The sequence below is a fragment of the Taurulus bubalis genome (assembly GCF_910589615.1).
Source record: "Taurulus bubalis genome assembly, chromosome: 16".
Lineage (NCBI taxonomy): Eukaryota > Metazoa > Chordata > Actinopteri > Perciformes > Cottidae > Taurulus > Taurulus bubalis.
Window position 1 is genome coordinate 3781653 of NC_136604.1, and position 14691 is coordinate 3796343.

A 14691-nucleotide genomic window follows, 5' to 3' on the forward strand; every position below is an offset into this window, starting at 1 on the left:
CTTTTTTGGCAAATTATCACACTCAAAAAAAGGAGTGTATACGTTTAAGGAGGTGACGATTATTCACGATACCAAGATTGCATTGTTGTTATATCGAGGTTGTTGTCAATACGGGGTATTGCAACACCCTTAACCAAAGTATGGTGAACATTTACATTTAGATAAAATGAAATGGGCTGGATGAAAAAGCGGGAGCACCAAATTCCTCAGAGACCCTGAATGTCTGCATTGAATTTCCGCAGTAATCCGCAAAAATAATACAGCCGGAGCTACGTCAACCTGCTGGTGGCGCTAGAGGGAAAGTCAGAGGATCTCCAAAGTCGTCTGTTCATCGTCTGTGTCATCCAAAATGTCACATTAACAGATCCACCCACACGCCATCCCTAGAAACACTGCTACCAGTGTGGCTAAAAAGTTGTTTGCACAGACGCCAAGTCTCTTATTGAGAACCGCTCTCAGTTTAAACACTCTTAAGTGCTTTATTTCATTTGTCGCAATCGCGCAACGTTTCTTTCACGCAGATTAAACAGCAGAAAGGTTTCCAGACAGCTTCCATTTAGTTTCCAACCACCTCAAAACACAACACATCTAGCGTTATGAAAAGGAATTTCCCATCGTTTTGAAGCATAAACCTGACCAGATTTTATTAGAGGCAAATGTTGTATTTTGTACTCCACTTCATTTATGTGACAGTTTAAGTAACTGTGCAGATTTAGATTATTAATGCAATTTGTATCTCTGTGGAATGTGTTTCTGTGGTCTTTTTGAGTCTCTTTGTGGTCCTCTCATATCTGGTGTCTTTTTGTGACTCTTTACAGTTGCTTTGTGTCTTTGTTCTTATTTCGACTCTATCTTGTCTCTGTCTGCTTGGCACATGTCTCTTTGAGTGACAGTTTGTGGGTGAAGGCTATGAGGTTGAGGCCCCTGACACTCTGGGCCCCTGGGCCTGTGCCCAGGAGGCCCGCTCAGTAATCTGTCCATGCCTGCTCCCATTGTCACATCTCTCCAACATGATTTTGAAGCAGGACGTGTGAGTGATGGGATGACAAAGCAGAGCAGGAACCAGGCCGTCATGACGGAGGGCCGTATCGATCCCATCTGAACGCCTCTAAGCGGAGCGGGCTACGCTCGCACACATTCTATATATATCACTATAATATACTGAATTGAATTATTAAGATGTCCTTATTATGTCAAAGTATTGGAATACATGTTAAATATTTAACTGCAAAGTAGTAATGCATGATACCTTTTTTTGCATTGAATAATACGGGGATGTTTGTTACCCAAAATAATTGACACCATGCCGCCACTGCACCATCGTGTCCTTTCCCCCTTCGTTCATCTGCTTGCTGTTCACGGGCGCATGCGTGTGTGTGTGTGTGTGTGTGTTTGTGTGTATGTGTGTCTGTGTGTTTGTGCGCGTATGGCAGCTGCACAATATTTGTAGCCTCCTGCTCTATTTGAAGGCTCTAAAAACAGCAGTGTAATTATCTAATCTCCCACAGCAGGTGGTGCACACAGAAATAAAAAGCATGTGAGCCTTGGCTTTGCTCCGACCGACCATAAACATCACTTTGCCCATATTAGCACCGTGGAAGCCATCTTTATTCCAGTGTGATCCTGTGAAGAAAGGCCTCACTTATTGTCTCACTCATCCTCTTCTTTTCCTCGTTTTCTCTGAGATAGTTTTTCGCCGTTCTCTATTGTCTCCTCAGCGCTGCTCTTCTCTCTTTTCCACTCCCAATTGTCAGCACGGCTTCAAATCAATCCTGTGTTTTGCACTGCCGCTCACGTCCGCATCACATCTGTTCGTCACATACCGCCATAGTAGCACAAGGTGTATCCTGCCTTTGGAGAATAGTTTGGATGCGCCAGTCTTTCCCCCCTGACATTGAGGATGCAGATGTGCACTTTGTTCATGCTTTAGCTTTGTTTTCTCTTTTTCTGTGCAGCAGAGAAGCTGCAGTCGGAACAGCTGCCAGCTAAACAACATACTCTATTTCATCTGATTGAAGAGTTATGATTGCCACAATTCTTTTTGGAAAACACATTTCTTATTCACATCTGCAGGCTGAGACAAATAAACATTTTGCAACCAGATAATTTGTATATTCAGAGCTTCCAAACATGCATCTGCCTCACATGCAAGTTTGCCTACATCTTTTTGGCACATTTTATGACAGATTTCGGTCATAAACGCAGCCGGAAGTCGGACCGACTGCCCTGCAGCAAAGAGCCTCAGGTCCACTGGGACAGTGGTTGTGGTCATTTGAAGTACCATATCAGCAAAGGCCCGACCTGCTTCCTTTGATACTTTTGAAGGTGGTTTGTGGAGAAAATATAGTTTTAAAAGCTTTATTATTAGCTAACACGGTCTTTACATGAGGCTGCATAGTCACCTCACAGCAAACAGGGTCCGTCTGTGTGGAGTTTGCATGTTCTCCGGTTTCCTCCCACAGTCCAAAGACTTGCAGCATAGGTCGACTGAGGACTCTAAATTGCGTGTCAGTCCTGGAATAGTCTGGCGACCTGTCCAGGTGAACCCTGCCTTCCACCAGCTGGGATCGCTATAATCAAACAACAAATGGATCTGCATCTGCCAATAAGGATCATAAATGATTGGCAGTGTCGGCTGCAAAAAACGTGATCAGGGATCTCTAAAAGTTATATTTGCTCTCTTTTTTCTTCTGTGCCGATCCCATTCGTGATCTGATCCGTGACTCTGAATCGTGATACGACCCAAACCTTTAGTCACTACTTTACATGGGGAATATTCCTAAATAAAGTTGTGTTTCATCAAATGATCATAAACTAACACACATTTGCATGGTACACCTTAAGCTTCGGCCATGAAAATACTTTTCTTTTGGTTGCCAATTTTAGGCCAGTTTTAACTTTATTCATCTACATATTTACACATAACATCATAATAGTTTAATTGGGTACTTAAGCTATGAAATGTATTAAGAGTTTAAAAGTATTTAGTTAATTTCAATTAAATTGAAAAGCAGCAGCTACAGAAATACTTATTGTAATATGTGGTGCTACAAATAAAGATGGAGACAGGATTTGTTTTTGGGCAACCAGCAGGGAGCCGTTTATTGCTTTGTTCAAGAATAGAATCTAACAACAAGTTCAAACCGAATTACATACCTTCCTTCACGCCTCTTTGCACCAATCAGTGTCTAGCACATCGACCTGAAAACACCGGACCAATGTTTACTTCTACTTTGTTCTTTTACTTTCCCACATATTCAACTTGTTCATTCAAGTGTAGTTCTTGGCTGGTCGTTGAATGTCTTTAGCAAGTCATTCATGATTGTGCAATGGATCTGGCTCAAACAGGCCCTGTGTAAGGGTTCTTAGTGATAGTTATCACATTCTATAGCTTATTATTTTACTGGCAATGTACAAATCTCATAAGGTCACATAATCTTATTCTTTAAGAAAACTGAAATGTCCAATGTTAAACTGTTTAGTAGTGTTGCGTCGTCATGTTTGACAGAATATACTTTTTGTATGGCACATGGGGTTTTCTGAAACTGATTTTAGTGCAGTGCAAATTACCTAAAGCTATGAATGTATTGGCACGTGACTCCTTTATTGTTCTGTCTCTGGCCCATGCACAATTAAAAACTGTTTGGCCCCCGCTGCTATGTGTATTATCAGATACATATTGCACTGAGAATAGTGGGTGTGGTTAGTAGCAGCATTTCTTTTAACTAAACCAGTCATGTTTATTCCTAATTTAAATAGCGTATGTATTTTACTATTTGCCCTTCAGTGATTCAACTTAACAAAGACCTTTCACATGAATCAGTCATTCTCCTCATGTTTTTCTGTCTTAATATTCCAGATGAAACCATAACAAAAGTGTTTGGTTCCCTTGTTTACAAACCGTATTTATTGCATAAAAACTGATAAAACCTCCTGAGACCCAGACCATTCATTTGTGTCCTCTGTGGTGGACACTTTGGCTTTGCATGTCTCCTTTTACTCTTTTGAGTTAAAACAACTCCTGCTGTACTCTAAAGAGGACATCCTGGGCTTTCCATTGATACCACATGGGTAGGGGTGGGATCATGACAACTTCCTCTTTCTTTCCACACAATATCAGCAGCACATTTTATGGAAAGTCAAAGGGTAAGTTAAATATTGCAAAATTATTGTTTTTTTACTATGATATTCATATATGTTATTGTTTATTAACATGTCAGGAATGATATATTTAGTTCTGAAGCATTTCAGTTATTTGTTTATTTAAATAATAGTCATTTTATGAATGTCAATCATAGTGGACGCCAGGACAAAATGAATGTATTTAATGACTCAACATTGTTGTCGGAGACAGAACTCAGCATAAAGGATGCTGTACCGGATAGTTGAGGGAGAATCAGATTTGGAGCTTTCAGATGATGAGAGAGATGAGGATGAGTTTGAGCATGGTGAAGAAGAAGAAGAAGAAGAAGAAGAAGAAGAAGAAGAAGAAGAAGAAGAAGAAGAAGAAGAGGAAGAGGAAGAAGAAGAAGAATTCAGTACTTTACACAGTACATTGATAACAAAGTAGATATAGCATGCATTCATTCAAAGATGAAGAATGATTTTGTTTTACAATCAAGTTGGATGTATCATTGGTTTAATATCACTCTATAACCATAATTTGTTAGTTTTTTTATCTTCTATATTTGGCTGTCTTTTCACACGAAAATGGTCCTGTGGTCCGAGTGAATGCTGTAAAAATAAAAAATACAAATACATTTTCAAAAAGTCTAAATAGGTAGGAAATCCCACACAAATATGAATTTGGAAGACACTTGGCATACACGTTTATTTGATCAATATATTTGGTCCGTTTATCAAATGAACGCAGCACTATAGTCTGATGGGTTAGAACCGTGTAAACATCGAACTGCCTCGGTTTCATCCGCGGAGTGACAACCAGGGAACCCTGAGTGCTGCGGCAGCCCGGGGCACAGTCGCGGAGGGAGACAGCATCCGAAGAAGAAGCCTGCTGTGCGGGTCTACTTTCCACCGGCATCATTTGCGCCTTTCGGGAGAGAAGGCTGGTGAGGTACCACTAACGGCTGCACATACATTTTGAGTTTCTGTTGGGTAAATAAACCCCTTTGGATTTTAATCCGAACGGGGTGCCGCTTTGCCTATATTTTGCCTTTGTCAAGTTACCATATGCCCGTTACTCTCCAGAGCGTTCATTGTCAGGGTGTTATGTTAGCTAGTTAATTGATTTGTGACAGGAGAGCAATAGCTGTCAACTGACGGGAGACATTTTTATTTCATCTCATCGTCAGACCACTGTTTCCTCCCCGTCTATACCCTACTCTGGTTAACCAAGCCGAAAAGCGACTCATCTTCTGAGGAGACCCGACTGACTGCGCCGAAATGGGGGTAAGAGCTAACTCTTGTGATTTTAGCTAATATGTTTTTCAAAAAAGAAAAAGAAAAAAAGTCTTCAGTTAAAGTTCGCGGTACAGGGTTGAGGAAAGGGTTAAAGTGCGCGGAGGCGCAGACATGATGTTAGAAAGACATAGAACACGGTGGGCTGTGTGTTAAATGTTAAAGCTCTAACTGTCATAATAATTCATGGTTTGAGTTAACGGCTCATTCACGCGGGTGTTCGCCGCGAACGTCACTTATCACGCGCAGTCAACGCGTTACAACGTACTACCGCGGCCGACATTAACGGGTGATAGCGGGGATGTTTGTTGCCTGAACGCGACCGTTTTTTTGTGTGTTACTTCTGAGGAATGTGCGCCACATTTTGTGAGTCAATTCCGAGTCCAGTCGGTGCGACAGAACCGGCGCAGGGCGGACAGCAACGGTTCAGGCTCAGTCGCCTCTTCTCAACCAAATAACAAATATGTCCCTGTTTTTTTTTATTTTTTTTACCGCCCCTGTCGAACGTCACATTAACGGTTATGACTCCAACAATTTCCCAAATCCCGTAGTGTGGTGGAAGAGGAGCAGTGGTGTGTAACGTGTCTCCAGACAGCGGGGCAGACGCTTACTGGCGATTTTTGGCGCTGAACTAAATGGGACAACGGACCCAGAATGCTGAGCAACATGTCTTGTTAAAAAAAAAAAAAAAAAAAAAAAAAAGGGTTTATAGTCTTCTAACAAGCATTGGCGGAATAAATGTGCTGCTTCATTCACCGGTTCCAAAAAATAAAAGATTACACCGACCAAACATCTGGCCCCCCTCACAGAGGAGCTGTAGACAGCTCCCAAAAACAACACAACTACTCAGACACAGGCGTGTCCGGCAAGAAATAATACCCAAAAAACAGTTCTATGAATAATGTGCATGTGAAAGCGAGCTCGAGGATGTGTGAAAACCGCAGCCCCAGACTGCTGAATATCATGCCATTCCTCCCCAGGTCTGACTGCATGACTCTCCATCATCTCACACACGTGCATCATCAGGTCTTCCTAACAGAAGGAAAGCAGTGTTTTTGTAATCGGCCTGTTTATTTGGAAATAATCAGGTGGAAGGAGGATGTGTTTTTTTTTTTTTCTTCTCCCAAACATTTGGTGCATTTTCAGTCAAACATTACATAATGGGTGTGTGCGCCGTGTCGCTGTCACTGATGCTCGGTGAGGATGTGGAGGCAGCCGATGTCTGGATACCAAATGGGCACAGACAAAATGGTTCCTCGCCGTTGGTCAAAACCCTCCCTCCCTCCTATAAATGTTAGGAGGATGGGTTCCAAAGGAAGGTGCTTTCCACAAGGGTTAGACACAGCCTCCACCTCCACCGTCTAGTTCTTTCAACCCCAGCCGCCCTCACACAAGCGCTGATCTGGCAGGTCGGGAAGGGCATCCTGTTTCAGCCATTACATTTAGCCTCCAGCAAAAAAATGTAATTGTTGCATTTTTGTTAGTGTAGTGTTATTTTTTAGGCATTATCCCGTATGTATAGTTAGCAGTGACATATTACAAGCTGTTATTGCTCTATGAAATTTCATAATCTCTCGCCACCTGCTGTATGATGACTTTGATATGAAAGTATTTGCATTATAGTGTAAAGTTGTGTTTGTAGTACGTGGAGCCTGTAAAATGACGTGAAGATGCACTGTAGCACCGTTTCTTCTGTGTTCGTGGTGTCATGTTCCGTCCATGCTAATGAAGCGTGATGGGCGGCGGTTTCTACTCTACTCAACATCCATGTTTGAGGGAATGGGACGAGGGCGCATTCGGGCCGAGGAGTGGAAATGGTGCCGCTTTGTGGCGCTGTTCACTAGATCGCCGGAGGGGGAAAACCACGCACGACTCTGACCAAGGCGCCAGTGACTGGATGAGGACAGCGTGTGTGTTTAGTGGAAACTCCCATGTTCAGGCTGGAGATTGGCGATCGGGAGGGATGGCGTGCGAGAAGAGATTGGGATGAAATGGGCATCTGGTGCCATTGGATCCGTGCCAATCAATTGACAGGAGCTGTCGCTACAGGAGGCAAATTATCAATTTGGGTGGGTGAGAGAACGGCTGGCAGAAATGAAGCGAAGGTCAGCCCCTGCAGGCCTCGTGGGGAGGCCCTGTTCGGAGGAAAACCAGCCAAGATCCAGTAATTGGCACTGAATTTTTTAAGTGGAGAAAGGGGGAGGGACAGAAAGTGATGCCTTTTGTGGTGAGTCACCTTGAGATGGGTGGATTCTGGAAAACATGGTGGAGTGGAGGAATGCCACAAAGAGATGCTGGGTTGTTGCTCATGCACTGAGGGGATCAATGGAGAGATATAGAAGGGTAACAAGAAATACACAGGGATTCATGCAACTGCTAATATGCCATGATGCAGTTGTTGCGGAAACTCAAGGAGGGGAGCCCATCACTGTGGAGGATGGACGTTGTGGCTGCATGTGTGTGTGAGGCAGGCGGCTCTCTAATGGCTAAACCAGCTCTCGTTTATGGTGTCTAATCCATCCATGTTGAAGATGAGGCTTCACCCGGTAGCTCAAAATACATCGTATCGCTTCATTGTAGTTTTAGAGTTTTTTGTTTTTCACCCACCAAGTGTGAAGTAGATCAGATGAACGGAGATTCCTTGCTTTATAACCCCCCTGGAGAATCAGCTGAGAGTAGGGGTACACAGATGAGATGTAACTTGACCTAAAAGTGTAACCATTGAAACAAATATAAAATCTCGTAAAGTGACTTATGGTGTGGATTAAAACAGCCAGACTCATTGTGATTTCCAGATCTCTGCCTATTTCTACTGCCCACCGAAGTCACAAACCGTAAAACAGCTCGTGGCTCTAGTCTGTGCACAACATTTTAGTTAAAGATAAAAAAAACAAAATCACTTGGACTTTATGTAACTGCGGCCCTGGGTGCTCCTGTGCCGCTTTTGTACAAAGGCAATTCAAAGTGCATTACATGAGGATGCAATAAAATAACATCTACATTCTGCATGAAGGCACAGAGCAGGAGCATGCATTGTAATCTAATTGCATAGTTTGTTCTTCCGTATGTTTGTAGTTACTCCTCATGTATGTTCTCCTGGTCATGGACTCTGTTACATAAATGTTTCAGTCTGTCAATATTTCATCAATACTGACTCTCAACCACCCTGTCCTTTTATAGTTTCCATCCGTGTGTGTAAAACAGCGTGGATCCATACTACTGCAAACCACCGATCAGGGTTTTTCCAATGCCACTGGTTCTGTTCCATGTGCATCGTGCGTTTCCTGGAATGCCCTGTGAGGTCACGTTAACGTCACTTGCTGTTTCCAGGGGTGACATAGGTGTCAAGGGTAAAGAGTACTTTTCTGCGCCTCCTGCAACACCACCATTCGTTAATGACTGGGAGGATGAGAGAGTGACAGCACACTGCACTCTGAACAGTTGCACTGCGTGAACATTGCATAACACACCTTCACATTAAAGAGGGATCATGTGCGTCTACCCTGGAAATTCTACAGAGAGCCACAAGATCAACATGGGCAGAGCTGGTAGAGGTTAGCATTAGTGATTAGCATTAGCGATTGAAAGGCTGAAATGGTAACGGCTACTCTTTGCTGCTACTTCTTTATCCACAGTCTGCTTAGCCGAGAGACGTTGCTGCCTCCATATACTCCAGACCAGCTGATAAAACAATGTAAATGTCAACTCAACTGGTAGAGTGCAGTCGCTATGTATTAATAATAACACAATATGTATAATTCAAATACTTTTCCCAAAACTGGAAGATTAAGACCGAAATCAATCAACAACACTACTCAATACACATACAAATTGGCTTTCAGCTAAAGAATGTGGTTTGTTTGGGGTTTTGTTACTTTAAGTACATCAATAACAAGTTACATTACACCCCTCCCCCCATGGATTGGATGTTATAAGAAACCTCACATCCCTCATTTATCAACCCAGTAGAAGTAGATGCTGTCAATCTGATTCCGTCAACCAGTGCCATTTTCTGTCGTCCTCTCAGATGTGCCTCACTGCTGGAGGCGACACACTGCTAAATGGTGGGGACAGCGCAGAATCCCCAAGCTCCTACTGATCTAACATTTTTACAGATACAAAAACAAATCAACCTGATGGCTTATCCCACTGAGGATTTTCATACCCGTGTTTTTAACAGGAAAACACATGCACTGAGTTTAAACAGTGTCATCTTCACGGATGTGGCTCGGACTGCCTCCTCTTGATTAAACCTAAAGTAGATCTAAGCAGAAGTGAGCAAAGAAACAGATGGGCAGCCTGGAGGGAGGAGAATGTAAACAAAGTGGGACGGTGAGGGGGGGTAGATGATGATCGAAGCCCCCTTAAACTGTGTGTGCGTGCGTGTGTGTGTGTTGGCGCTTGTCAGTCCATCAGTATTTTCTAGGTCGGTCAGTCTACTGATCTGTGTGATAATCCATTTCTTTGTGTGTGTGTGTGTTTGTCTGGTTACGATGATCCACTGTGGCACCGCAAGAGCTAGTAAACTCCCCTGGAGGCCACATACACTTCCAAGATCTTCCATTAAACAAATCTGAGCTAAAATTGTGACACTTCAGCCACGGGGACATTATTAAACGTATAAATACTACATGCTAAACATGACTATAAATACCAGTTGGTTGAGTGCCAGCTGGTGGATATTTCCCCAAAGTCCTATAGTGTGAAGCTTCTGTTGGGGTTTACGTTTGCTTTGTTGGTGAAAAATCACATGGGCAGATACCAGCAATCGACTGCCTTTATGTGAAATAGTCGTTACAATATAAAGGTGCTTTACCACAGTAGCTGGTATGATAACCATAACGCTTACCTTTTATTAAATGTGTTGACGACTTATTGTGATTCATTTTGAAACCTTTTGTTTATTTCATATTGAAACTAGGCTGCACAGATCCAAATGTCCCTGTTTGATGTCTGAGATTCGACCAGTGATTTCAGCAGATTAAAAAATGGCTTTTCCAGCCTTCCTCAGACCTGTGGTGCTCTGCGCCGCAGGCCAAGCTGGAGATAGGATAGCAGCAGATGGAGAGGGCGACAAATGTTCAGTGTGCACAGTCTATTCTGTTGCTCATGCTGAACATCTGGATGGGGCAATAATTGCCCTTGATAACTACTTAGGAGTTAATTTCACCCCGGTCTTGTTTTTTTCATCAAGTGGTCAAATATGTCTGTGTGAAGTTGACATGCGTCCCTTGTGGTGTGATCATGAAGCGGTTGAAAGCAGCGTTTGTGGCTTCAAGCAGCAGTAGAAAATGTTGGCGCAAGCCCAAAAGACAATCTCTAACAGAGATTGCATTAACCAGAGATTGCATTAACAGCAAAAACTACTTCTGTCAGGCTTGCTGCCACTTTTCACCAGTATGAAGAAGATCCGTCCATCCTGTCCTCTCTGCACTGCACATTTGCAAACGAGTACTACACACCTGTGGTTAAACACTGGCGCACCCTGTTTTTAACCCTGGTAATGCTTTATTGTGAACATCAAATTCATGTTGAAATTGTCAGGAGGAGAGCTGGTTAGCGTTAGCTGTTAGCAGCCGGTGGGCAGCACAGTCTTGCTGGGCAGGGAAGAGTCTGTTAATCAGGCCAAGCAGTCATCATCCTGAACGGATGTGTTATCACATGAGCACGAGGGCAGAGGAGAATAAAAGACTCTTATGTTAGGGGTGAGATATAGGACTGCGGTTTTCTTTCACCGTGTGCGGAATGTTATATCGCAACGGTATTCATCACAATACAGGAATTGTTCCGTAAAACATACCATACTTCATCACATTTGATTATTTTCATCTTCTCTTTGGAACCTCTAAACAAACAACTGCCCCACGTGAGACAACACAAGTTAAAAACAAAACAGTGAAGCTAAAACTCTTAAAACTAAAGCTTTTCAGGTTCCTGAGAACAATGCATTCAAATGTTGGTTAACAGGTGCAAATAAATACCAGCCTGACTTCAGTCAGTGCAACATAAAAATCACACAAAAGAAAAAAAGAATTGGCTTTTCCTGCAGGATTTACTCATCTTATATAAAATATAAAGTGTTTAATTTTCTTGTAACCAGTGTTCCTCCTCGGGATGCCTCCTCCTGCTGCTCTGAATTTACAACTCAACTCTCCTCCTCCATGGCTGCCCAAATCACGTTACCTTGCTGGATCACGTTACCTAGAATCACTGGATTCTAGAGATCACGTGAGAACAGCTACACTGTTTTGAGGTTTTTAGTCAAATTGTGCTTTTTGGTGCTTCATTACACCTCATGATCTGTTAGTTCAGTGGTTCTCAACCTTTTTCAGTGATGTACCCCCTGTAAAATATTCTTTCAGCCAAACACCCCCTAACCAGCGCAAAGCATTTTGGGTTGAAAATTCCGTGTGCCATCAGTAACTGATTTAATATAGAATATGTACAATTCAGTTTATGAATTTACATTTATATTTTATTGAATATTCGTTAACATTTGAGAACCACTGTGTTAGTTAACAGTGTGACAGTGATCACTGTGAGGTGTTTATTTTAGGGCTGCAACTAACGATTATTTTAATAATCGATTAATCGGTTGATTATTTTTTCGATTAATCGATGAATCGGATAAAAATAAAAAATAAATAAAAAAAGCGTTCATTTCCAACCCTTTATTCAAACAGAAGTGACAGTGCAAAACATGTTCAGAAAGTGCACAAACAGGTTGCTCCTTAAACATCCCTGAGCTGTTAATTAAAACAATAAAATGGACTAACACTAAAAACATACACATGTATACTTTACATTTGCCAAATGTGAGCCCTTTTTACTGTAATTGATCCCTCCAGAGGCTGCATTTACATACCCTGCTTTATCAATACGTATGAAATACTGGACAGAGGGAAGCTGTACTGCTCCATATAGAGCGTCCTCTTCCTTAAACTGGTTCATTCTGGGTCTCGTATGACCACGACGTCACGTTGTTGGCTAAGCCCAAATACGTGATTTGCTTCATTCTACTTTGAGTAAAAAAAAAAAAAACCTGCAGCCAGATCCTCCGGTGTGCCGCTTTAACGTTAACGAGTGACAGCGTGAACTGAACCAGACCGGGGGGTGACGGCATTTTTCATCACGTTGCGTTTTTTTACAAGCAAGACAGAACTATAACGGAACATAACGTAACTTTAACGACAATACACAACCCAAACACGTTAGCTAACGTGATAGCAAGCTTACTAGTAGCTTCCATTAAAAACAAGTTTGAGGAACATGAAGACGCCGATTGGCCAAGACTCGACTCGTCAAAGATCTTCTATTTTTGAGAACATCACAACCTCAGCTTTTCTCGTGTCTCACTCCAATCTCAGAAACGCTGGCCGGCCAGTTGCTCTGCTCCGCTCTTTTTTTTTTCTCCGCGACTTATTGCCCGGCGTAATAATCGCGCGACACAACAAATCGATAATGAAATTCGTTGCCAACACTTTTGATAATCGATTTTTATCGATTTTATCGATTCGTTGTTGCAGCCCTAGTTTATTTGTTTGATTGTTCAGAGGTAAATTCTTGGGACACATGGAAGCTTTTTTTACCTGCTTTTCATCATTGGAATACCAATCAGCAGTTTATAAAGTAGCAGCAGATGACCCTGAGTCATCTAATTACATTTCGACACTGAATGAACTAAATTTGATGGGGGCAAGAAATACGCAAACTAAAAAAATCCATCTTTTTTTTTCTGACTGTTCAAACTAATACATCTTCCATTGACTGTCTCATTGCTCTTGTGTTTATTTAAACACAGTCAAATTTATTCAGTACAATGTATGCCAAAGAAATGCACAAGATGTTTCACCGTAGTAATTGAAGTGAACGCTACAGGAGGAATGAGAGACCGGGATGGAAAGATGTGAGAGAGAGAGAGGGAGAGGGATTGAGAGGGATTATCATTGTTCAGTGGGTTAATCTGTCAGTGTAGTAAACAGCTGTAATCTGATGACCTGCTGGATATGACCGCGCGGGGAACCTCCTGCACCTCGTAACAGATGGCCAAACACGTCACAGACACACACACACACACACACACACACACACACACACACACACACTGCTACAAACCTAAATATACAGTGCAGCACGTAAATACTCACATTTGCATTCAAGCAGAAAATCAACATGTGTACAACCGCACAGATGGAATAAAAGATTTGCTCACTGAAAAGCACTGAAAAGCAGGCATATACATAGGAAAACAAGTTGTATACACATACTGTACACTGTATACAGTACAGCACAGATTTCACACACGAAAACACTGCAACAAAAACAGCAATATGGATTCAGTGGTGGCATATGGTGGGGACAAGCAAACACTGCTGTCTCAACTCTGTTGCTTAGCAGTGGGCAACATGTAGGGGGTGGACATGGCAGGTTCACACACACAGCCAACAAACTGTACATCAGTGTTTCCCATTAATTACCTAGACTCTAGCGGCCCGCCATATTCTATTTTTCCCTCCCATAGTTTCATAATGAGCCAAAAATATTTCCGTGTGGGCTGGCTGGCTCTCTCTGCGGTACGTAGAGTTCGGCCCGCAGCTCGACCGTGTCAGCTTCACAGCACCGAGCCGCTTCCCTCTGGGGCCATGAACCAGTGAACTAATTAGATACCAGAGTGCAGTGTTAAAATATTGTATTTTAATTATTGATGCATTAATGTGTGTAATCACTTTATTGTTGCAGCTGGTAAAGGGCTAATTTGAATACTTTATATTCTAAATAAGCCTCTACTTTCTTTTAATAAATCATAGTTTATTAGTTGATTTATATTTTGTATTAAGAATCTGAATCTGCTGAGTAGCCTTACTAGTAACTAATATAGTCAAATAAAGGTAGTTAAGTTAAAAGTACAATATCTTAGTATGGACATGAAGTATAAACATAAATAACATCTATAACATAAAATAGAAATACTTAAGTGAAGTAGGCGACAAGTACTTCAAAATGGTCCTTTAGTACAGTACTTGTGTAAATGTACCTAGTTACATTCCACCACTGCTACAACAGAGGCACCAAATGGTTTATGGAGCACAGAGGTCTTCATAGATCCAGCCTCTTCATTTCACTCTCAAAGGGCACGAGATTGATGGATTTAACTTTGAATGTCCAACATTTTCTTCTGTGGGGACCTTGTCCCCAGACCCACCTAGAAGGTCAGAGGTCCACCCACCGCTTTAGTATATTCTTTTCTCCTGGTACTGAAGCGTACCATTTATT